Here is a 26,403-nt window from a genome sequence, read left to right on the forward strand (position 1 = left end):
TTCAGTGTCACCAAGTGGAAGCCCTGGAACTTTCTCCCTTAGGGTATTGTGGTTTGACCCCACCAAATAAGTTGCAGAAGTTTAAGGAGGCAGCTCACCACCCTTCTCAAGGGCAAATAGAGATGGGCAATAAATGATAGCCCAGTGGACATCACCGACATCCCATGAATGAATAAAAACATCACTCACACATTCCATTTTGGGTGTAATCAATCCTGAGCATCATTCCCCTGGGGAAATGCCAATATCACATCAAGTGCTGTAAAAATCCTTGAGTGCAGCCAATCATCCAACAGTGTCCTGTTTCTGTAGCATAGTGGGTATCACATTCACTTTACATGCAAATGAATCCCGGTTTGAAACCAGGAAAGAGCATTTGTGTAGAAAACTGAATGCTGATTTACCCTCTCTTTCAATCACCCAGAGGACTGTCAATCAACTGATAAGCTGTAAATTAGCTCACGAGATGTCAATTACCTTGAAATGGATCATTAAAAAGGAAACTGTTAGTTACCCCGACAACTGTCAACGACAACTAAAGCTGTCAGTTATCCTGAGTGTTGCCAACTGCTGAGGAGTTGTCATAACTATGGTGAGCTGTTAATTTTCCTGTGAGCTGTCAGTCACCTGGGAAATTGTCAATCAGCTAGGATGCTGTTAATGACCCAGCAGCTGTCAATTATCTGGGGAGTTGTCAAACTAATCATGCAGAGATCTGTCAATCACTAGTGCTATCACTACTCAGGAAGCTGTCAATCAAACCAAAAGTTGCCGAACATGCCGACAGCAGTCAGTAACCCAGAAGCTGTCCATCACAAGGAGGGCTGTCGATCTCCATGAGACCTGGCAACCATTCATACAGCTGTCAATCAGACAGTGTGCAGACAATCATGTCAATAATTCAGGGAGCTGGCAGTCTCATTGAGAGCATCAATCTTCCTAAGAGTTGCCAATCACCCAAGAAGTTGTCAGTCATGCATGGAGCTGTTATTAATGGGAAATTTTGATCAGTCAGAGAGATTTTAAACATTTCTAGAGCAGTCAACCACCCAGAAGCTGTCAACCATCTGGGGTACCAGCCACTGTCAATCACCCAGTGAGACACAACTGTCAATCAGCCGAGATGCTGCTGCTGCTGTTGTTATCATCCCTCAAATTGTTGAATTTGGGAGTTGCTGCCATGGTTTTTCATGTGATGGAACAGATTATCTTTCAATCCACTGATCTTTGATTGAAGCAGGATTTATCACAAGGTTGTGGGATTCAAAGTGTAAGATGCATGTCCTTTCCTTCGCTGCCTCGCTCTGCCTTATCACTAAGAAATTGAGACAGAAAGCATGATGTTAAATTCACCCCAGGTACACAACTGCTTAATCATTAAACACTATTGTACACAGGTTAAACAACGAAAAGCCTTAATTTGTATATGTATTTGGATGTTATTGAAAAGTCAGGCAAGATAGTATCTAACCATTGCCCCTTGACATTCAATTGCATTACCAACGCTGAAGTCCCCACTATCTACATCTTGGAGGTTACCATTGACCAAAATATTTACTAGATGAGCCATAAATAGCTACAAGAGCATGTCAGAATCCTAACTCACCTCCTTATTCCACAAAGCCTGTTCATCACCTACAAGGCATAAGTCAGGAGTTTGGTGGAATACTCCTCACTTGCTTGGATGAATGCAGCTGCAACAACACTTGAGAAACTTGACACCATCCAGGACAAAGCAGCCCACTTGATTAGCACCACATCCATAGTCATTCACTCTTTTCACCACAGATGCTCAGTAGCATCTGTGCATTCCAACAACTAGATGCATTGCAGAAATTCATCAAGACTCCCTAGCGCCTACCAAACACACAACCATTATCATCCAAAAAGAAAAGATCAGCGGGTACATGGGCACATCACCATCAGGCATGGTAATATATCGCTATTTCTTCAATGGTGCTGGGTCAAAATCCTGGAACTCCCTCTCTAAAGTATTGTGACTGTACCTACACCAAAGCAGACTGCAGCAGTTCAAGAAGGCAGCTCACCACTGCCTTCTCACGAGCAAGTAGGGATGGTCCATTACTGCTTGCTCAACCCACATCCCATGAATTAATATATTTCATAAGTTTTATATTGTCATTTCTTTCAGGAGAAAAAAACGTAGGAGTGTACTGAAATTGTAATCAGGACAAGTTTTGCATTTTGGCTGCAATGAGTTTGGTATTAAAAATAAATAACACCAAAACTGGGACGCAGATGAGGATTAGTTGTGTGGCATATAGGTGAGAATGGTAAATAAGAGGTACAAATTAGATTAGGTTGTTAGAAAGAAGCCATAAGAAGCATTCCCATTGATCAAGAATTGGAAAATTTTTTGCAAATCTTATTAGTTGTCTTGAAACGTGTTCAGACTGAGCTCATAGTAGCAAAACTGCCTGTAAGAAGGCTATAAAAGCGCATTTGCCAGGGATCTTTGCAATTTGCAGGGGATAGTATTTATCTCAGGACATTTGCTAAGAGAGGTTTTGCTGGGAGAGAAAGTTAAGAAATAGTAGTAGAGCACTTGCTATTCAGTTAGCACTTCCCAGGGACATTGCCAGTTGACAGGTAATTTGCTGGGTTGTTACGATAAGGGAAAGAGGGATATTTTTCCTGTTTTTAACTCTTCGTGTGATATAACAGGTTTAATTCTGGTTTGAAAAATGGGCTTGCCAATCCAGTGTATGTACTTAATTCATTGTTCCATGGTTGTAAGGATTAGCCAGAGGTTGCTTTGAGTTTTTAACAAAGTATCAAGTTATGGATTGAGGATTGGCTGTCTGACAGAAGGCAGAGAGTTGGGATAAAAGGCTCTTTTTCGGAATAGTAACCGGTGACAAGTGGTGTCCTGCAGGGTTCAGTGTTGGGGCCACAGCCGTTCACTTTATATATTAATGATCTGGATGAAGGGACTAGGGGCATTCTGGTGAAGTTTGCTGATGATACAAAGATAGGTGGACAGGCAGGTAGTACTGAGGAGGTGGGGAAGCTGCAGAAAGATTTAGACAGTTTAGGAGAATGGTCCAGGAAATGGCTGATGAAATTCAACGTGAGTAAATGTGAGGCTTTGCACTTTGGAAAAAAGAATACAGGCATGGACTATTTTCTAAACGGTGAGAAAATTCTCAAATCAGAAGTGCACAGGGATCTGGGAATGTTGGTCCAGGATTCTCTAAAGGTTAACTTGCAGGTAGAGTCCGTAATTAAGAAAGCGAATGTAATGTTGTCGTTTATCTCAAGAGGGTTGGAATATAAAAGCAGCCATGTGCTTCTGAGACTTTATAAGGCTCTAGTTAGGCCCCATTTAGAATACTGTGTCCAATTTTGGGCCCCACACCTCAGGAAGGACATACTAGCCCTGGAGCGTGTCCAGCGGAGATTCACACAGATGATCCCTGGAATGGTAGGTTTAACGTATGATGAACAGCTAAGGATCCTGGGATTGTACACATTAGAGTTTAGAAGGTTGAGGGAAGATCTAATAGAAACTTACAAGATAATGTATGGTTTAGAAGGGGTGGACACTAGGAAGTTGTTTCTGTTAGGCGGGGAGACTAGGACCTGTGGGCACAGCCTTAAAATTAGAGGGGCTAAATTTAAAACTGAAATGAGACGACATTTCTTCAGCCAGAAAGTGGTGGGCTTGTGGAATTCATTGCCGCAGAGTGCAGTGGAGGCCGGGACGTTGGATGCCTTCAAGGCAGAGATCGACAAATTCTTGATCTCACAAGGAATCAAGGGCTACGGGGAGAGTGCAGGGAAGTGGTGTTGAAATGGCCATCAGCCATGATTTAAATGGCGGAGTGGACTTGATGGGCCGAATGGCCTTACTTCCACTCCTATGTCTTATGGTCTTCTGCTTATTGTTCTGAAACCAACCTGTTTGGGTTAGTACAAGTCTTGAAACACAATATATGCATTTGAAATCTAAGCACAAAATTAGAAAGTAAATGTAGAAATAAATATATTTGGCAATGAAAATGTATCACGAGAAATAAAAGAGTCCATTCGCAGTTTATGGCTGGTATCCTGGTTTGGCTGTAAGTCAAACGCTATTGATTCTCCTCTGAGGTGATGCTTTAAAACATTGTTGGAATTTCTCTTATCCTTCTGTTGAATAGCTTTGGAGAATCAGAATTTCTCTGTCTTCTTGAAGAAATGCAGACACAGGCCAACTGTCATCAAACTCCAAACTTAGTTGCTAGGTTGGAGAGAGAGAAGAAGATTAAGGGTTTAGTGCTGGATAGGTGGATGGGGTGGGGAGGGATGTGGCAGATTTTCCTCATTCCTGCAATAAAAGTCCACTACAGAGTTTGTATCAATGATAATGGGAACTGCAGATGCTGGAGAATCCAAGATAACAAAGTGTGGAGCTGGATGAACACAGCAGGTCAAGCAGCATCTCAGGAGCACAAAAGCTGATGTTTCGGGCCTAGACCCTTCATCTGATGAAGGGTCTAGGCCCGAAACGTCAGCTTTTGTGCTCCTGAGCTGCTGCTTGCCTGCTCTGTTCATCCAGCTCCACACGTTGTTATCCACTACAGAGCTTGATTGGTTACATGACCTCTCTGTAACTGTCATCAGAGGTTCAAAATTTTAATGAGTATATCTGTACATGGAGTCGTACAGCATGGAAGCAGACCCTTCGGTCCAACTAGTCTAAACTGAACATAATCCCAAAGTGACCAGGTCCCATTTGCCTGCTCCTGACCCATATCCCTCCAAACCTTTCCTATTCAAGTACTTATCTAAAAGTCTTTTAGATGCCTGCATCCGCCACTTCCTCAGGAATCTTTTTAGCCATGGTTTCATGAGTCCAGTACATAATTGTCCTGTTGCATAGTTTAAATCTGAATTTTTAATAAGTTTAAAATATTAAAGAATGGCATGAATCATGAAACCAGATATAAGTAACAAAGAAGAGAAGACCCCAAAAAACCCAAATCCATGGTAGGACCTATGTATCATGTCTTGCCATCATAGAATGCTCAGTATTAATCTACATTGTCCACTAAACCTATTAGTTTTTATTTCAGGTTATAAGTCCCTTTTTACCAATGACATTATTTCCCAGTAGAGAATTTTCTCACTCTGGAATTCAGCATTGAGGCCAAACCCCACTCATAATGTAGCTTGCTGGATATGTTGTTGCCATTCTGAACAATTGGTAGCAAGTTTCTCCTAGTCTCTTTTCAAACAAAGCTTCAGATTATTGTGAAGCTTTTTCTTTGTCCTCCCCTATTGAGTTGGCTTTTTGAGAGTTAAGAAAACAGGGCCTGAAAGAGAGGATGCTTTTCAAACTTCAGGATACAGTGTACAGTCTATCTGGAGTTTTGCCTGAATGCTTGTAGTGCTGGCTTCAACGCAGGTACAAACATTTGTTCAACGGTTCTCCTGTTGAACATAGAGGATGTAGGAGAAGCTGTATTGATAGAATTTCTCTTGTATTCAAATGTGGTTACTGATGGACAGTAAAGGTCTCACCACAGAGTAGGAGAGTGGTGACAATGACGGCTCTGCATATTAGTACTTGTGTTGACTTTTGGAGGCCTTGCTAACAAACACTTGCTGCTGTAGTTTATAGAAGGCTGAGCTGAATCTGTTTTGGATTGCCATGCCAATGATGGGCTTTTGAGAAGGTTAGCCGCCATGGTATAAGAATTGTATAATACGTTTTAGACCATCTCCTTCAACATACAAGGGAGGTGGAATGGGAGACTGACCAAATCTGGGTTGAAAAAAGAGTTTTGTTTCAAAGATAGGCTGAGTTTATTGTGTGCAGAATTGAAGAATTTGAGAGTGGTTGACAGATCTGGTGCAGAGTGGGCAACAATACTGCAGTTGTCCCCACATCGTAGATCATGTATAACAATGATAGTTAATTTAATTTGGCAAGGAGGGCGGAGCTTAAAAGGTTTCCATCTCAGTGGTTTTTAATGTTGACACCTGAGTCTAAATGAACTTTGAAGAAATGAATAGCCACTGTCAAGCAGCTTTTAAATAATATTGGAAATTTTGTTAAGATCACTTACTGAAGACAGTTGCAGTCATATCAACAGAAACAATTTCACAATTATGATGAAGTTTCTTGAACTTGCAAATCAGTACAGACCAATCCACAGAATATCACAATTTTTTCATATTAGACCAAAAACTTTAACGTTGTTTCCCTGTCCACAGACCCTACCAGAACTGCTGAGGTTCTCCAGTATTCTCAATATTTGTTTCAGATTCCAGAATCTGCAGAATTTTGCTCTTACTCAAGTCTCACAGTTCATTGAGTCCAAGCTTTACTCAGGTTGATCAATACAATGACAATTTCCTAGTATTATTCTTGCCCATTTTTTTGAATTTGCGTTGCAACTAAGATCATGTCAGAGGTTTTTCTGAGAGATCTAAATCCATCCTGTGTCTCTGGGAAGATTTTCTCAGGCACAGGAAGTAGACAATTCAGGAGAATGCATGCCAGGAGTTCTCCTGTTATGGACTGGAGGGACATACGTCAATAGTTTCCACAGCATGATTTATTTGCCTTCTTAAAGATAATAATGATTGCAACTGAATTGAGCAACTGAACATCTGAACAATTTCGCCTGCAGCTGCCATTCACATGAGGACCCTGTAGCTGTCAGTCACTCAGTAAGCTGATGCTGTCAATCATCTGGGGAACTTGCAGTTGGCAAGAGCCAAGGGATCAACAACTATCAATTATCTGTAGAGCCTCAAGCATGATTTTGAGGAAAACACATACACAACATGCATGCATACCTCATGATTTGCATTGCACAGTTGTCCACATCAGGCTTTGCCAGGGACTAAGCAGAGGTGTCAAGTGGAGTGTTGCTCTGACCTGCAAGGAAATGGAGCTTTTAAAACTATTGGATTTTATGGAACAGTACCCAAGTATCAAAATTTGTTTCATTGTTGTACAATTATTACATTGTAACATCTAACTGAACTCCAATGTATAGGTATTTCTGACATGATGTTATGCTCATCAAACATCGCATCAACAGTTCTGTATGTGTAATTTTTTAATGACAGAAACTTCAGTTTTGCCCATGAAAGAAAGGAAGACAAATATTTATAAGTTAAGCAACATTTACAAATATGAATGAAGAGTGCAAGGTTCAAACACCTAGAGGAATTTGGAGAATATTGCATGACATTTTAAATTTGAAAATTTGTTCAATGAATAATGAATAATGTATTATGATGTAGGCATGTGTTTCTTATATATTTTTAATATAATTCATTTTGTGTTTTCTGTATGTCTCAAGGAGTTTAATGATTAACTTGTGAGTATTTTGGTAGCCCTGTGACTTTAAAAAAACACTGTCTGGGCGTAGTAGTTTTAGCGGCTAATGGAAATTTATTTATTCTAGGACAGTTTACATGCGAACAAAGTAAACAGTGCAGTGTTTAATACTTCCAGATGGAAAATACTGGAATTGTTATTTTGGGCTTTGAGGTAATCCTCTAGGTTGGAAATCAACTTTTTAGTTTCAGTTTGGATCAGCTCTGCAGGGCATTTGGCTGAAAGTGAATGTGTAAAACAGTTGCTCCTGTGAAGGAAATAACTAACTGAAGGAAATAACTGGTTAAAACCTGGTTACGTCAGCATAAGGAGTTTAGATGAAAAGTTCCAGACCAGAAGTGTTTGGTTAAAACTCAGAAAGGGTTATTTGAATCAAAGAACATTTAAGCTTAGTTATATAATGAAACAAGGAAAAGGCTACCAGGTTCTCATGATTTGTGAATTGAAGTCACAGAAAACTCAAACCCAATGAGAATAGAGACTCAAAGAAAATCTGAAGCAGTCTACTTTGAAATGCCACAAAATCTGGACAATTTCCAGGTTTGAGCTGACAAATGGCAAGCAACATTCACACCACACAAACACAAGGTCATGACCATCTCCAGTAAGTGGCAATCTAACCAATGCCCCTTGACATGCAATGGTATTATCTTCACCAAATCCCCCACTATCAATATTCTTGAGTTACCATTGATCAGAAATTCAAATTGACTTGCCACATAAACACAGTGGCTGCAAAACCAGGTCAGAAGCTAGGAATACTGTGGGAAGTAACTCACCTCCCAGCTTCCCAAAGCCCATCCATCATTTACCAGGCACAAGTCAGGAAAGTGATGGAATACTCCCCACTTGCCTGGATGGGTGCGGCTCCAACAACATTCAAGAGGCTTGACACCATCTGGGACAAAGCAACTAACTTGATTGCTAACACATCCACAAGCATCCACTTTCTCCACCATCGATACTCAGTTGCAGCAGTGTGTACTATCAGCAGGATGTCTTGCAGAATTTCACCAAAGATCCTTAGACACCACCTTCCAAACTCATGAGCAGTTCCTTCAAGAAGGGCAAGGGCAGGAGATACACTACAATTCACAAGTTTCTCTCCAAGGACCTTATCATCTTGACTTCAAAATAGATTGTCATTCCTTTACTGTGGCTGGGTCAAATCTTAAAATTCCATTTTGAAGGGCATATGGACTGAATGGTTCAAGAAAGTACCACCTTCTCAAGGGCAACTGGGGATCGGCAGTAAATGCTGGTCAGCTAGCGACACCCAAGTCATATAAATGAATAAATGAGAACGAGTAGGAGAAGGCCATTCAGCCCTTTGAGTCTACTCCACTATTCAGCATGATTGTGGATGATCACCAACTCAGTACCCTTTTCTGTTTTTGTCCAATATCCTTTGATCCCTTTAGCCATCAGCACATTATCTATTTTCTCTTGAAAACTTTAAATGTTTTGGCCTCAACTGCTTTCTGTGGCAGAGAATTCCAAAGGAGAAGGACATTCTCTTTTGTGTTTTGAGTATTGTAATAGGATGCTGATGGGATTAATAGTATTGTGTTTTTACATGTTTCTAAATCTTTCAATGTATCTTTACATTGTTTGGTTTATTCTACTTTGTCTTCATTTGTTTTGTATAATAACTTCTGTTTTATTAGTAAACATGAGTTTGCAGCAATGTGTGTTGTGTATCAATGAAAGATCACCTTGGTGATAACAAAAAAGCAAAATATGGCCTATCAAGCCAGATTTCAAGCTGGCATTTGACTTGTCCAGTTGTAACATCAGCTGGACTCATAACATTACTGAAGACAACACCTTGTCATGGCTTACCATATTTACAAGCAAAAAAAATCAATATGCTTCCTCAGCAATGGGTCAGATATTTTGAACAATTATGAAAAAAAAATCATCCTTCTGGTCTCTCTGTCATAATTGTCAAGAATGAAACTGAGCCATACAAAGTGAAAGACCGAGATCTAATCAGCGGCCTGTGCTAGGTTAGTTGATTTCATCAGAAGAGTACCAAAACTAATAAGGTTTGCCTCAGTACGCCTGGAATTTTGAAGAGATAATTTGGAGTTCCCAACATATCACTAGGTGGTGATCGCTGCTGGAAAGTACACATCAGGTGAGGAAGGAATAAGTCTTGATTATGAGGTCTCCCCTGATGGTAGCTCACAAGTTCCTGGAAGGGCAGGAATTTAGTCAAGTCCTATGCTGACCCAAACAGTATCAGGTCAGAGCAGGGTGAGGAAACCTTGAAGGATGGTCTTTGTGCTGTCACTTTTAGGGTGCAAGAAGGGTCATCCTTAAACCATTAAAACAAAAATTGAAAGCTTTGTAAGCCATATGTTAAGCATTGTCTGGATGATTCAGTGAGCTGCTGTATGTCAAAGTTATTTGGATAGAGTGTACTGTGAACATTTGTGATAATACTATGGTTTTAAGAGGTGTATTTTATTCTGTTTTTTTAAAGAGAGATTTTGAGCCGAGGTACCAAGTTGTCTCTTCCAAGCCAACAAATTAAACAGCTTGTGAGGCCCTATGTTTTTTTTAAATTAGAACAATAGAAGCAGTATGGATTGATAGAGTCAGGCTCCCACAGAACCAAGGTTTTAGTTTAGCTTTCAGCTGTTGGGGGTTTCAAAGTTAACAAAGTGTGAAGCTGGATGAACACAGCAGGCCAAGCAGCATCTCAGGAGCACAAAAACTGATGTTTCGGGTTTCAAAGTTGTCGTGGAAGCTGCTGTACATCTCCTTCAGCTATAGCAAAAAAAACATAAAGTTCTCTCTCTCTCGGCCAAATTTTATGTTGGTGTTGTTACCTCTGGGAGAAAAAAAACTGGAGAAACTTTGCATGTGAAACAATCTGTTCTACTGGATTTGCCTTTGCAAAGGGTATGTTTACAGGATATTGCTTTATTGGAACAGTTGCTGTTTAGTAGCCATTATTCCTTTGTTTTCCAATAGAGTTAAAGTGATACAAATTCTTCTTTCTTTTGTTTGTATTTTAGTTGGGTTGAGAATAAAGTGTGTGTTTGTTTAAAATTGAGTACGATGATGAATCAAGTTACATGTGGAAAACAGCCCATTACAGTTGCCTTTAAATAATAAAAAAATGACTAAAATGGAAGCATGTTATTTATACCATTTTTAGGTTCTAGTCTTTCTCCTTTAACATTTTGACACCTTTTTGTTTGTTGTTTATTGGACTTTGACATTTGATATTCATCTAAATAAATGTTACGGTTAATTGGAATACTATTTTAAAATTCTGTCATAATCATGGTTTCTCTTACAGGCTCAAAATTTTTGTCTAACTTCAATGAACAAAAGCACTGGTTGTAAAGGACCTTTCTTCTTGCAAATTCTACAAGTGTTTGATTAAGTTTCTTTCTTATAGTCACAAAATTTAACAGATAAGCTTCAGCGTCAAACTCATCAGTAAATTATTGCAGATGCTGGAAATCTGAACTAAGCACAGGATGCTGGAGAAATTCAACAAATCTGGCAGCATCTGCAGAAAGAAATAGAGTCAACATCTTCGGTCTGGTTTGTTTCTTATTTAGAACAGTAATACAGACGACGAGTTATACCAGACACGGAAAATTAACTCACCTTCTCTCCACAGACGCTGCCATACCTGCTGCATTTCTCCAACATTCTTGGTGTTGGTTTCAAACTCAAAAAGCATTCAGTTTTTTTTAACAGTTTCACAGTCTAGCGAGTTTTGAGAAGATTTGTAGCTCAGGTTGAGTTTCTGGATGTAAGTTTGCTCGCTGAGCTGGAAGGTTCGTTTTCAGATGTTTCGTCACCATTCTAGGTAACATCATCAGTGAGCCTCCGGTGAAGCGCTGGTGTTATGTCCCACTTTCTATTTATCTAAACAGCAAACTTACATCAAGTTTCACAGTCTGCACATAGTTCTTCTGATATAGACATGAAATGGCATACATTTTCATTGCTATAACTGCTAAAATATTAATGCTAAACATTTTTGGGCCACTTCATCTTCCCAGCTGCCATTTCCAATAAGTTGAAATAGCTTGCAAATCCATCCTCTTTACATTTAGGCGCTAAAGATAGATTATTTGTTCATTCAAATCCCTCATGGAATCAAACTCATCCTTTGACATACTGCCTCTCCTTTCGTCGGTTATCTTTGAAATAACACACATCGGCCAGTATCCCGACACCAAGTCTCCCTTTATTTATACATAAACAGTCCTTGACTGTAGTACTGCCTCATTCAAAGTGAGATATTAGTGTGTCTGACACTCTCTGATTTTTTTTATATATGTCAAACTGGGGTCCCTGATTGGATTGAATTAACAACCACAATCAGGGAACCCACATGCTGTGAGGTTCAGCTTGGCTGACCTCATCACAATCATTACAATCTTAAGCTTTTCTGTCTCCAAGGCAAGTTGTCTGAGTTCTTATGCTGTTTGGAAATCATACTTTCCCTACTCTATTTCCCTTTCCATTGCTCTTTTATCTTTGTTGTTGTTTTTACTTTTGTCTTTTCCTTTCTTTCTCTTTCTCTTTTTTTTCATTTCTACGTGAATCTTAGCTAATTCTGGTAGGACATCTCATCTTTACATTTCCCCTGTTCTGAATTTAAATGCTTGTAATTACATTCAGCATTTCATCCCTACAAGATCCCTCTTTAATTATTTTACCTGAAATTTATCTGCCAATTCTCTCAGTTTAATTTTTAGTCAGATTTTGTATATCCATTGTGTGAAGACTGTATCTTTTTATTTTTCTTTAATTTTGATTGTGGACTAAAATAAGGAAGGGACTGTTTTACGGCCGATGATTGTGAAAGTAATTGCAGCACTTTTAAAGAAGAAAGTTACTGAAACAGGGAGGTAGTAATGTCACGAGACCCTAAAGCTAATTCTCTGGGGGACGTGGTTTTAAATACCAGAATGACAGATGATGAATCTTGAATTCAATATTTTTGTGAAATCTGGTCTTTTAAATTTTTTAAAATGTTAGTTTAATAGTGGCCACATGCTGATTGATGTAAAAGTCTATCTGGTTTACGAATGCTGATACTCTTTCCCATTCTGGCCTACATGTGATTCTGCAGACCTGCAGCAACGTGGTTGATTCTTACTGCCCTCAGCTTTGTTTAAACAGGGGGGAAGGCTAGGTGTATACTTAGTGAGATTCTTCTAGCAACAGATTGTTGACTGGTTTGTAGAGTAGTGACCAGTTGTAAATTAGCCTGACAAACACTATGCAATTGATTCCTGGATGGCTGAACAGCTTGTGGCTGTGCTCAATACTAGCAGCAGACTTTCTTTTCTGTAATATGCCTGAAGAAAGTCAATTTATAGAACATAGAACATAGAACATAGAACATAGAACATAGAACAGTACAGCACAGAACAGGCCCTTCAGCCCACAATGTTGTGCCGACCATTGATCCTCATGTATGCACCCTCAAATTTCTGTGACCATATATATGTCCAGCAGTCTCTTAAATGACCCCAATGACCTTGCTTCCACAACTGCTGCTGGCAACGCATTCCATGCTCTCACAACTCTCTGCGTAAAGAACCTGCCTCTGACATCCCCTCTATACTTTCCACCAACCAGCTTAAAACTATGGCCCCTCGTGCTAGCCATTTCTGCCCTGGGAAATAGTCTCTGGCTATCAACTCTATCTATGCCTCTCATTATCTTGTATACCTCAATTAGGTCCCCTCTCCTCCTCCTTTTCTCCAATGAAAAGAGACCGAGCTCAGTCAACCTCTCTTCATAAGATAAGCCCTCCAGTCCAGGCAGCATCCTGGTAAACCTCCTCTGAACCCTCTCCAAAGCATCCACATCTTTCCTATAATAGGGCGCCCAGAACTGGACGCAGTATTCCAAGTGCGGTCTAACCAAAGTTTTATAGAGCTGCAACAAGATCTCACGACTCTTAAACTCAATCCCCCTGTTAATGAAAGCCAAAACACCATATGCTTTCTTAACAACCCTGTCCACTTGGGTGGCCATTTTAAGGGATCTATGTATCTGCACACCAAGATCCCTCTGTTCCTCCACGCTGCCAAGAATCCTATCCTTAATCCTGTACTCAGCTTTCAAATTCGACCTTCCAAAATGCATCACCTCGCATTTATCCAGGTTGAACTCCATCTGCCACCTCTCAGCCCATCTCTGCATCCTGTCAATGTCCCACTGCAGCCTACAACAGCCCTCTACACTGTCAACGATATACAGGTCTTTTTCAGGTTGGTAGCCGGGGACTGTTCAGTTAGGAATGTGACCCAGCGATGATGAAAGAATGGAAATCTACCAGTATTTCCAAGCTGGGTTGGAGGGAATCTTTGAGATTTAAGGTTTCAAACTGGTAGCCCTAAAACAGGTGTTAGAAGTGAAACTTCCAGGGTGCAATGCTTATTTGAGTTCAGTATTCTAACCACATCTGGGAGTAGTCAGAAAGTTTACTTTGCTCTAGTCACAATCCTCTTTTTTTTCTATTAAACATTTGAGAAAAAGTATCAGTTGCAGCCATTTAGAAAAAAACAGATGTAATAATACACTTTATCCCATTTTCAGTTTTTAAAATATTGTCTTACCTCACAGACAGCAAGAAAATGGGATTTAACCAGCAATGCAGAGACTTTTCAATTAGCTTCCTAATTGTCCATGCCTCCTTCAGAAACCATGCCTACTTCAGGTGAAACTGTGAGACTGAATAACAGAAAATCCTGACAGGAGAAAGGATCATCCCAGTGACCCTTGTGGACTGGTGCCATTGACCTGCTTTCCAGTTTTACTTCCTTCATCATAACACCTTTATTTTTGTCCGTCTGTATGTATGTGTCAGGGGATTTTATAGTAGGGTTAGAGTTCAACTAGTAGTGTTATATCTTGACAGATCATAGTTTTTTACCTATTTATTTCTAATAAGTAGTAGTTCTTGTTACGTAGAGAAAACCATTCCATGTTTTCTGTTGGCCTGGGCTTTTTGACAGTTTACTTAGGGGCTTTGCATATTTTAATAATTTTTTTAATTGATAGGATGACTCTGGAAATAGCAGAGCTTGATTCCTGTTGCACTACTTGAGTCAGGTGTGATAACTGTTACATCTCCTGCTCTCAGAAAAATCTTTCCATTCAAAGCCATTTTGAAAATCTAATCTATGTAGCAAATGTCACGCCACTCTCCTGTTTTATGACCACTAAGCACATTCTCATTTCTTTAAAATTGATACTGATCCCTCTTAAATTCACAAAATTCTTTTCCTGGAAAAAGCCACATTTTTTTATGATCGCAACTGACGGTAGTACTGATCAAGTCAGAAATCTGGCTTGCTGGCTCATAGGTTTCATTTTTGCAGTTAGTTACCATGATGGTTAGTCACTGAACATATCTACAAAAGCTTGCAGATTTTGTTTCTTAAAAGAGCGCAATTTTTTACACAAAAGAAATAGAAAACAATCAAAGCTATATACATAAAAAGACATACATATTTGAAAGATTATAGCATTACAAAGAAAACAAAACTTTTACCTGTTTCTCAATAATATCTTTTCCAGGTAATCAATCATACAGAAATATCACTGTTATGTCCAATCTTTATTTTCTAACTTAAATCGCTCTTCTTAGTTCTCGTCTTGGATTGCTGAAGCAGTTTCCAGGTCTTCCGACATTAAATTTTTATTCAGTTTCACTGGCCTAAACATCTTTTTGGTCCTGACAACATGAAAACTTCTACACAAACACTCCTGGCCTTGAGTCTTCATGAACTAAAACCATTCTGCTAAGGTGGCTGGTCTATGATTAGGTATGGAAGTTGTGAATCACACAAAGTTGAAAGAAACACCAAACAAATCAGTCACATTTCTTTCAATTTAGTGCTATCTTCAAAGAGCCTTTCTTTCTCACCAGAATAAATCTTCGCTGAAACTTATTAAATATGTCCTCAAATGTCAGCCACTGCAACTGTTCTGACCTACTGTTTAACCTATTTTCTCAGCCATCTTAGGCAGTTCTGCCTTCATACCCCTCATAGACACCTTGGCTTAAATTTAAAATACTAGTCAGGTACTCACATTGCTCCCATTCAAAATGAACATGAATTCTGTCAAAGATAATAGGAACTGCAGATGCTGGAGAATCTGACATAACAAGGTGTAGAGCTGGATGAACACAGCAGGCGAAGCAGCATCTTAGGTGCAGGAAAGCTGACGTTTCGGGCCTAGACCCTTCATCAGAAATGGGTGAGGGAAAGAGGGTTCTGAAATAAATAGGGAGAGAGGGGAAGGCGGATCGAAGATGAATAGAGGAGAAGATAGGTGGAGAGGAGACAGAGAAGTTAAAGGGGCAGGGATGGAGCCAGTAAAGGTGAGTGTAGGTGGGGAGGTAGGGAGGAGATAGGTCAGTCCAGGGAGGACGGACGGGTCAATGGGGCGGGATGAAGTTAGTAAGTAGGAAATGGGGGTGCGGCTTGAGGTGGGAGAAGGGGATAGGTGAGAGGGAGAACAGGTTAGGGAGGTGGGGACGAGCTGGGCTGGTCTTGGGATGAAGTAGGGGGAGGGGAGATTTTGAAGCTTGTGAAGTCCACTTTGATACCATTGGGCTGCAGGGTTCCCAAGTGGAATATGATTTACTGTACCTACAACCTTTAGGTGGCATCATTGTGGCACTGCAGGAGGCCTAGGATGGACATGCCATCTGAGGAACGAGAGGGGGAGTTGAAATGGTTCGTGACTGGGAGGTGCAGTTGTTCATTGCGAATCGATCGTAGGTGTTCTGCAAAGTAGTCCCCAAACCTCCCATTGGTTTCCCCGATGTAGAGGAGGCCACAACAGGAACAGCGGATGCAGGATACCATATTAGCAGATGTGCAGGTGAACATGGGGGTGGGGGTGAGAGAGGAGGTGTGGGGGCAGGTGCAGCACTTCCTGCAGTTGCAGGGGAAAGAGCCAGGTGTGGTGGGGCTGGAAGGGAGTGTCACGCGGACAATGGAGTCCCAGAGAGAGTGGTCCCCCCGGAAACCAGACAAGGGTGGGGAGGGAAAAGTGTCTTTGGTGGTGGGGTCGGTTTGCAGATGGCGGAAGTGTCGGAGGATGATGTGTTGGACCAAGAGGTTGATGTGAGGACAAGGGGGATTCTTTTTTAGTTGTTATTACAGGGACGGGGTGTGAGGGATGAGTTGCGGGAAATGCAGGAGACACAGTCGAGGGTGTTCTCGACCACTGCAGGGGGAAGTTGCGGCCCTTGAAGAACGAGGACATCTGAGATGTAAGGGAGTGGAATACCTCATCCTGGGAGCAGATGTGGCGGAGGCGAAGGAATTGGGAATAAGGCATGGAATTTTTGCAAGAAGGTGGGTGGGAGTCAGTGGACTTGAAATGGAATCCGTTTCTAGGTGATGGAGACAGGTCCAGGAAGGTGAGGGAGATGTTAGAGATAGTCCAGGTGAACTGAAGGTTGGAGTGAAGTGGATGAACTGTTCGAGCTCCTTGTTGGGAGCACGAGGCGGCCCCGTACAGTCATCAATGTAATGGAGGAAGAGGTGCGGTTTAGGGCCAGCGTCGGTACGGAAGAGGGATTTTTCCATGTAACCTATAAAGAAGCAGGCATAGCTTGGGTCCATCTGGGTACTCACGGCCACCCGCTTTGTCTGTAGGAAGTGGGAGAAATCGAAAGAGTTGTTGAGGGTGAGGACGAGTTTGGCTAGGCAGATGAGGGTGTCAGTGGAGGGGAACTGGTTGGGTTGCGGGACAGAAAGAGGGGAGGGACTTTAGGCCATCTGCATGGGGAATACAGGTGTTTAGGCACTGGACGTCCATAGTCAAAATGAGGCATTGGGGACCGGGGAATTGTAAGTTCTGGAGGAGGTGGAGGGCGTGGGTGGTGTCACAGACATAGATAGGGAGGTCCTGGACCAAGGGGGAGAAAATGGAGTCAAGATAGGTGGAGATGACTTTCGTAGGGCAGGACTAGGCGGAGACAATGGGTCGACCAGGGCAGGTGGGTTTGTGGATTTTGGAAAGGAGATAGAAGCGGGCCTTGAGGGGTTGGGGAATGATGAGGTTAGAGGCCGTGGGTGGGAGGTCATTACAGGTGATGAGGTTGTGGATAGTTTGGGAGATGATAGTTTGGTGCTCGGGGGTAGGTTCGTGATCCAGGGGGCGGTAGGAGGAGGTGTTGGTGAGTTGGCGCCTGGCCTCAGCGATGTAGAGGTCAGTGCGCCATACTACAACTGTGCCTCCCTTGTCCGCGGGTTTTATGCTGAGGTTGGGATTGGACCGGAGGGGGCAGAGGGCTACACGTTCTGCAGTGGAGAGGTTGGAGTGGGTGAAAGGGGTAGAAAAGTTGATGCGATTGATGTCTCGATGGCAGTTGGAGATGAAGAGGTCACGGGGTAGGCGGCAGCAGCAGCCGTGATGGTAGTGTCTGTGGTGCCCTAAGATGACTTTCCACATCAAGCAGATGCTCACCTGTACGTCTGCCAATGTGGTATACTGTATCCACTGTACTTGTTGTGGTCTCCTGTACAATGGGGAAACCAAGCGGAGGCCTGGGGACCGCTTTGCAAAACACCTGCGCTCAGTTCGCAATAAACAACTGCACCTCCCAGTCACTAACCATTTCAACTCTCCCTCCTATTCTTCAGATAACATGTCCATCCTGGGCCTCCTGCAGTGCCACAACGATGCCACCCGAAGGTTGCAGGAACAGCAACTCATATTCCGCTTGGGAACCCTGCAGCCCAACGGTATCAATGTGGATTTTACAAGCTTCAAAATTTCCTCTCCCCCTACTGCATCCCAAAACCAGCCCAGCTTGTCCCCGCCTCCCAAACCTGTTCTTCCTGCCATCTATCCCCTCCTCCCACCTCAAGCCGCACCTCCATTTCCTACCTACTAAACTCATTCCGCCCCCTTGACCTGCCCATCCTCCCTGGACTGACCTATCTCCTCCCTACCACCCCTCCACCCCCACTCACCTTTACTGGCTCCATCCCTGCCTCTTTAACTTCTCTGTCTCCTCTCCACCTATCTTCTCCTCTATCCATCTTCGATCCACATTCTCCCCTCTCCCTATTTATTTCAGAACCCTCTCACCCTCCCCCATTTCTGATGAAGGGTCATGGCCTGAAACGTCAGCTTTCCTGCTCCTGAGATGCTGCTTGGCCTGCTGAGTTCATCCACCTCCACACCTTGTTATCATGAATTCTCTCAAGTTCTGATCGCTGTCATCTTTTCTGGTTGACTACCAAAGTGGTGGTTTAAAATTGCTGTCTATAAATCTGTGAGTGAAGGAAAACGATTGTTATTTCATACAAGTGGTCACTCTTTGGTGTGAAACTAAACATAAATTCCAAAACACTTGACAAGCAGAAGAGAATAGGGATTGAGCATGAATTTGTTACAATTGGGCTTAATATACCCTCTACCATGTGTCATGGATAGTACAAGGGAGCAGAAACTTTGCTTAGTATTTCCCGTCCTTTGAGGTCAGTTGTACCACCCCTTTAATATGTGTCTGGTCAGCCCAGAGCAAAGATCAATCCTGAAACTTACTGCATGGGTGCGCGAGGCAGCCCATCACTCAGTCTAACTGACTGATGATCTAATGAGATAATTTTATCAGCGTTCTTGGAAAAAATTTCAATAAAATAACATGAATGACTAGACTAAATTTGACATGATTACAATATTTACTGTCTGCAAAGTGTTATAATTCCTACAATGGAGGAACTGTAAGTCTGAGTTGGAGAACTGCTCGGTTGCTGGTCAATGAACCAATCAGCGAAATAATAATAGAAGGCATTGTTAACCCCTCCTGTGCCACCGAGTTCTCTCAGACCCACATGTTTTTTGATGGTTAGCCGCAGATAAGAAATTCAGCATCAGGAGGAGTCTAAATATGAATTATTTGTTAAGCAAATAATTTGTAGTCTGTACGAAAAGATGCAGATAAATCTCAATTATTAAGTGTGTTCAAACACACTTTACATTGTTTGTCCTTATTCATGGAATGTTTGCAATCACTAAAGCGAAGTCAATCAGTAGAGGAAAGAAGTCGCTTGAAGGCAAACATGTTAATACTTTACTAGGTGTAGCAGTCAACCAGCCTATAGGAGGGGTTTTATAATCTCAAAACATTCCAAGGACATCACTAAACTGTGTCAATCACATAATATGTATTAAAATGGTGCATGTAATGTGCAATCTAAGCAACTAGTTCATTTTGGTGAGTAAATTAATATTTTGCTGCCCTCATACCTGCTGTTTAATACAGTTGTGTGCTGCAGACTGAGAGGTCATGTTTTCTGTAAGATTCTATTAGAAAATAAGTGAAGGGTTGTGATTACTTTGACAAATACTGGAGGCACAATGGCTTGGTCAAGTTGGCAGCAAGAGTTCTAGTAGTAGGCTACAGAGGTCTTGCCCAACTGTTCTCAGTATCTTAAATGCATTCAAAATGTACACAGTTGAAACGTGACAGGCATCATTGTATATATTTTGCCATTCTTTTCCAGCGGAGCAAATAGAATCACAGTCACAAAATTGTTACAGCACAAAAAGAAGATATTTGGCCCATTGTGCCTGCACTAGCTCTCCAGCAAGCATTCTGACTTTGTGCCATTCTCCTGCCTTTTCCCCATACTCTTACATATTGTTTCTTTGCAAATATTCATCCAATGCTATTTAGAAAGCCTCAATTGACTCTGTCTTTCCCCAACTATCAGGCAGAGCATTCCAAACTCAAACAACACACCTATGAAAAGATTTTTCCTCATCACATATCCTCCATTTGCAAATCACTTTTGGTATGTGCCCTCTCACTCTCCATTATTTTAAGTGTAGGAACAGTTTCTCCCAACCTATTCTATCAAGATTTCTCATGATTTTGAAAACTTCTGGCTAATCTTCTCCTTTTCTCCTTCTGTCTAAGAAAATAGTCCCAGCATCCCCAAGCTATCCTCATAACTCAAATTATTTTTGTACATCTCCTGCACTCCCTCAAAAGCATTCACATCCTTCCTTTAGTGTGACACCCAGAACTGCGCTGATATTCTAACTGAGGTCTAACATGTAACTTGTATAAAATCAGCGTAATTCCTTGCTCTTGTAGTCTATGTCCCTACTCATAAAACCCAGGATACTGTATACATCATTAATTTTTTCACACCACTTGTCCTGCCTCCTTCAGTAATCCATGCATATATGCACCAAGCCCCCTTTGCTCCTACACCCTGTTAAGAATTGCATCCTTTACCTAATATTGTTTGTCCATGTTTTTCCCACCAAAATGTATGACATTATGTTTCTCTGTATTGAGCTTCACCTACTACTATCTTCTCACTCCAGCAGCTTGTCTACGTCACTTTAGAGTTCTAAATAGTGCTCCACACAGTTTGCAATGGTTCCAAGTTTTGTAGCATCACAATCTTTGAAATTACTGCACACTAAAATCTAAATCATTAATATGAATCAGAAAAAGAAAAGATTCCAACAGTGACCCTATGGGAACTCCACTACAAACCTACCTCCAACACAAAAATCAATCCATTGACCACTATTCTTTATTTCCTATCACTTGGCCAATTTTGTATCCATATCCCTCTTATTCCGTGAATTATATTGGTTCTCATAAGTCTGTTATGCAGCACTATAATGAATGAATATCTTATGAAAATGAATGTACACCTCATAACATCATAACTCTCATCAACCCTTTTTGTTACCTCTTCAGAAACCTCCAGCAAGCTGGTAAAACATGATTTCTGCTTTGGAAATCCAAGCCTATCTTCATAAACAATTCAACAATGTCATTTAGGGAAGGAAACTGCAATCCTACCTGGTCTAGCCAAAACTTACTCCAGACCCACAACAATGTGGTTGACTCTTAACTGCCCTCTGAGCTATTAAGGCTGGTCAATAAATGCTGACCTAGACAGCAACACCCTCATCCTTTGAATGAATATTTTTCAAAATCTATTCTTTTCTATGTGGCTCCTAATTCCATGTCAAATAATTGTTTTTAGAAGTTTCCCCACTGTTGAATTTAAACTTACTGATCTGTAATTGCTGAGCCTATCCTTACAACCTTTTTTGAACAGGGGTACACTGTTTGCAATTCTGAAGTTGTCTCGCACTTCCTCTGAGTCTAGGAAGACTGGAAGATTAAGGCCAGTGGCCCTGCAACTTCCACTTGCACTTTCTTTCATCTCCTTGATGATACAATTCAACCAGTCTTGGTCTCTTGTCTTCTAGTGACAGAGCTTCATCCTGGTCACCATAGCCTCAACAACATTGACATTTAATTTTTCTCCCTCGTCTAAGAATCTCTAAGTCTTTTTGACATTCATTTTCATTTTCAGGCAATATGCCATGACTGTACCTCAACCATTTCCTCTTTGAATGCAGCCCACTGATCAGTTACATTTTCTCCTGTCAATCTTTCATTGTAGTCCATCTGGCCCAGCTTCGTTCTAGTCCCATGACATCATTTCTGTGCCCAGTTATATCATTCTTATTCTATGGTCAATTGTCCTTTTCTACCATCATCTTAAAGTTATCTCCTAAATGATCACTGTCTCCTAAATGTTCCCCACTGAGACTTGATCTAATTGGCCCACCCCATTTTGAAGAACCAAAAACAAGCAATGCAGATGCTGGAAATCTGAAACAGAAACAGAAGCAGCTGGAGAAATTCAGCAGGTCTGACAGCATCTGTGGAGACAGAGAGACAAAGAGAGAGAGAGAGAGGATAGACTAAACATTTTTGGTCCAACGATCCTTCTTGTTCCATTGCATTCTTTCTAGTTATAATGAACACATTGTTTTACAGGAAATTTTCCAGACCACAATCTAAGAATATTTCCCCCTCATCCCCTAATTCTATCACAGTCCCAGTCTCCAGTAGGGAAGCCCCCACTTATGACTATTCTATAATGTTGACACATTTCTGTAATTTTCCTGCAGATTTGTTTTTTTACATGTTTCCCACCAGTTGGTGGTCTATGGACTACACTAAGCAATGTAATTACACCTCTTTTATTACTTAGCTTTAGCCAGATTGATTCTGTCCATGAAGACTTTGGGATGATCACTTACTCCAGCACTGTATGCCCTCCTTAACCAACATTGTCACCCTCCTACTTTTCTTTCTTTCCTATCTTTTCTGAATATCCTGAAACTAGCTTGCAGGTGAATGGTTTGCGCCTCCAACCCAGTGTTGTCCTTGAGACTCATCCACAAGTTAAAGTCTCCCTTTCCAAGGTGTTGCCTTGCAGGTTCAAAGCTTCTCTGAATTCCTGTTATATTCGTGGCTGATATATATATATATATATATATATATATATTTAACTAAGAATTACATGTTTATTGATAATTTCATGAAACTTCAGGATACACACAGATATATAGTGATATATACATTTATTTCCTCAGACAATGGTTTGAAACTATAGTGCATAGTCAGGGAGGATATGTTGGAGCTGCACAGAACTTTGGATAGGCTACATCTGGAGTAATGTGTGCAGTTCTGGTCATCACACTATAGGAAAGATGTGATTGCACTGGAAGGGGGTGGGGTGTGTAGACTCATCAGTCTATTGCATGGTTGGAGTATTTCAGAAAGGCTGTATAAGCTTGAGTTGTTTTCTCTGGAGCTTGGAAGGTTGAGGGGTAACCTGACAGAGGAGTATAATGTTATGAGGGACATGGAAAAGTGGATAAAAATCAGATTTTTCCTCTTAGTTTAAGGACAAAGAATAAGGGGGCACACTCATCAGAGGGAGATGGCTGGTGGTCATTAAACCTAAGGGGGTTACCACACCTCTGGCAAAGGGCAAGTTTGAAAAGGTGGGAGCTTCAAAGTAACCTAAGCAGGAGAGGGAATTGAACTTGAATCAACGGTATAGGGAAAAGTCAAGAAAGTGGAGTTGAGGATTTTCTGGTCTGCTGCAATTTAATCGAATGTCACAGCAGACTCAAGGGGCTGAATGGCCTGCTTCTGTTTTTAAGTATTATGGCCTTATGTCTGCTGGGAGACGAGGGCTACCCCTTCCAAACATGGCTCCTGATACCTTTGCAAAAACGTCGGATCGACGCAAAATGAAGATATAAGTTTGTTCATGATTCAGCCAGGTCCATAATGAAACAAACCATAGCCTTCCTTAAGTTGAAGTGTCAAGGCATGATTGTCTTGGATGCAGCCTTGCATTATCATCCAGAAATAGTGTGCTGCATCATTGTAGCAGGCTGCACCCTTCACAACTGGAGCCAACATGTGGGGGATATCTTGGATGAAGAGGAAATCGGGGATTGGCAGCAATCTTCTGAAGATGAGGATCAAGACATTGACCATGACAGCATGATACAGCAATGCATAATTGAGGAAGAGAAGCTAGACAGAACATGTTTGAAAATCACTTTCAGGAAGAATGAGCTGGTTCTAGACTTCCTTCAACTGTGTAACTTTCTGATGGTTATACAGCATGCAGCCTCTGTTTAATGCAAATAACATGTGGACTGGATTTTTTCACAGCCCTTGAACTTGGCTGTTGTTGAATAAGCAAATATTTCTCCTTATCCACAAGCTTATATGCCTCTTGTTTTTAGCTGATCTCTCTTTCAGGGAAAACACAGAACTGCGGATGCTGGAGATCTGAAACACAAACAGATTGCTGGAGAAACTCAGCAGGAGTGGCAGCATCTGTGGGAAGAAGGCAGAGTTAATTTTTCAAACCTGGTGACTTGGCTAAGTTACAACGAACAATAACTGAGCTTGAAACATTAACTCTGTTTTCTTTCCTGTTTCAAGTATATACAGATTACGGGTGCTATTGACCATTTGGGAGAAAACAGCAGCAAGCCAGACGGGGCTCTAACGTCACATGGCATTAAGGTTAGATAACTTATAAGGCTTCAGTCAACATATGATATCTGAGTGCTATATAGTGAAGTCTCTCATAATAGGCAGCAACTTGAGAAGAATCTTGAGGCATCTTCTTTTATCCTTCCATCATCAGACAGCCTTCAGTGTTCCAGAGTGCGTGTAGACTGTTGAATTTAATTGCTCTGAAGGGCTAAGGATCCTACAGGACGCAGTTTAATCTGAAAGCGGCAGTAATTTGTGATGCTTCTCTTGGCAAGCCAATGACATTGGATATGTGAACTTTTGTCGTACAAGCTCATACTCATTGGCTTGGTTTTTTTTGCAGGCTTTGGCATCAATGGCAGGGGACGGTGGAAATGCTGAGCACCTCTGACATGTGCTGAGATGTAGCTTTTGGGGATCCTGTGTGAGGCTTCTCCTCTCTCAGGGTGCACATTGGCTCAATAGTTAGCACTCTGTCTCGCAGCACCAGGGACCTGGGCTGGATTCCAGCCTTAGGTGACTGTCTGTGTCAAGTTTGCATGTTCTCACCGTGCCTGCATGGATTTCTACTAAGTGTCCCAGTTTCCCCCTGCAGTCCAAAAGTATGCAGTCTCGGTGAATTAACCATGTGAAATGCAATGTAATGGGGATAGGGTGAGGGGTTTAATCTAAGTGAGATGTTCTTTAGAGGGTCAGTGATGATACAATGGGCTGAATGGCTTCTTTTTGCTCTGTAGGAATTCTATAATTCAATGATCTGTGGTGAGAAAGGTGGAATGGAGGCTCATGCAGATACTGACTATGCTGGACCTGGGTTCCCACGGTGGTTGCCAATCTTTCCGCAGAAACAGCCAGGCTCATACAGGCCAAAGCCAGCAGTGTACTGATGTAATTTGATAAACCTCACCATTTATTCCAGTTCACAAAATGCCTTTGACAAACTAGGCTCTGCACCTATGTCTGTCCATGCATTTTAACAAAGTTAGAAATGGTGACACCAAGGGATCATCTCCTGCCTGGGACTGAGCAGGTGCCTAGTCTCTAGCAGCTACCCCCCCCCCCCCCCCCCCCCCACCGCTGCTGCCGTGTTTCCCTCCTTGACCAGTTGTGGAGGATGTCAGAACCTTTGGTTCCTTGATATACATTAGTAAATTGGATCTAGTTGCACAAAGCCTAATTCTAATGTTAGAATGATGCAAAGCTCGAAAATCAGTAAACAATGATGAGGATAATAAAGGAGGCAGGGACAAACTGGTAAAATGAACAGACACATGGCAGACGAAACATGAAGAAGTGTTAAGTATTCAATTGGTATAAAGAATGAGGACAGGAAATACAAACTAAATTTTGGCACAACTTCAAAACTTGATATGACACAAAACTTGGAAGACTTACGAGGAGGTTAATGGTAGACTCCAAAAGGACAGAGAGAGACTGGTGGTATAAGCACACTGTGCCAGATGAAATTGAAAGCAGAAGGGTGTGAAGTGATACAGTTTATTTGGAATGCTTACGATACATTGGTGAGGTGCCAACTGGAGTAAGGAATCAAATTCTGGTTGCCTCACTTGATCCGAGATATTAAAACCTTTGAGACGGTGCAGAAAACTTAACAGAGCAAGGTCAGGGATCAAATATGAGAATACTGTGGAGAAACTGAAAAAGCTGGAGTTCTCCTGTTCAAAGCAAAGAATGTTAAGGGAAGATTTAATGGATGTGATCAATAGCATGACGTCTTTTGATAGAGTGAATCAGGTGACAGTATGTCTAGCAGCAGAAGGGTCAGCAGTCAGAGGACAAAAAATTAAAGGTCATTAGCAAAAGAATTGAGGCAAAAAAAGGGAACATTTATGCAAGGAGTTAAGGTGAATTTGCTGCCTGAAAGGTTGGTAGAAGTAGATTGAGTAAGATTAAAAGATTAGTGGACAGATACTTCTTTTAAATTAATGGTGGGGTATGGAGAAAGACCAGGGAAGAACAGGTTGAGATATATAGAGTCTTGATTAGTAAGGGAATCAAGGATTATGGATGAATGATCTGGAGGAAGGTATAGATGGTCTGAATAGCAAGTTTGCAGATAACACTAAGATTGGTGTTGTAGCAAATAGTGAAGGGGACTGTCGGAGAATGCAGCAGAATATAGATAGATTGGAGAGTTGGGCAG

The sequence above is a fragment of the Stegostoma tigrinum genome, chromosome 14, assembly GCF_030684315.1.
Source record: "Stegostoma tigrinum isolate sSteTig4 chromosome 14, sSteTig4.hap1, whole genome shotgun sequence".
NCBI classification, from domain to species: Eukaryota; Metazoa; Chordata; class Chondrichthyes; order Orectolobiformes; family Stegostomatidae; genus Stegostoma; species Stegostoma tigrinum.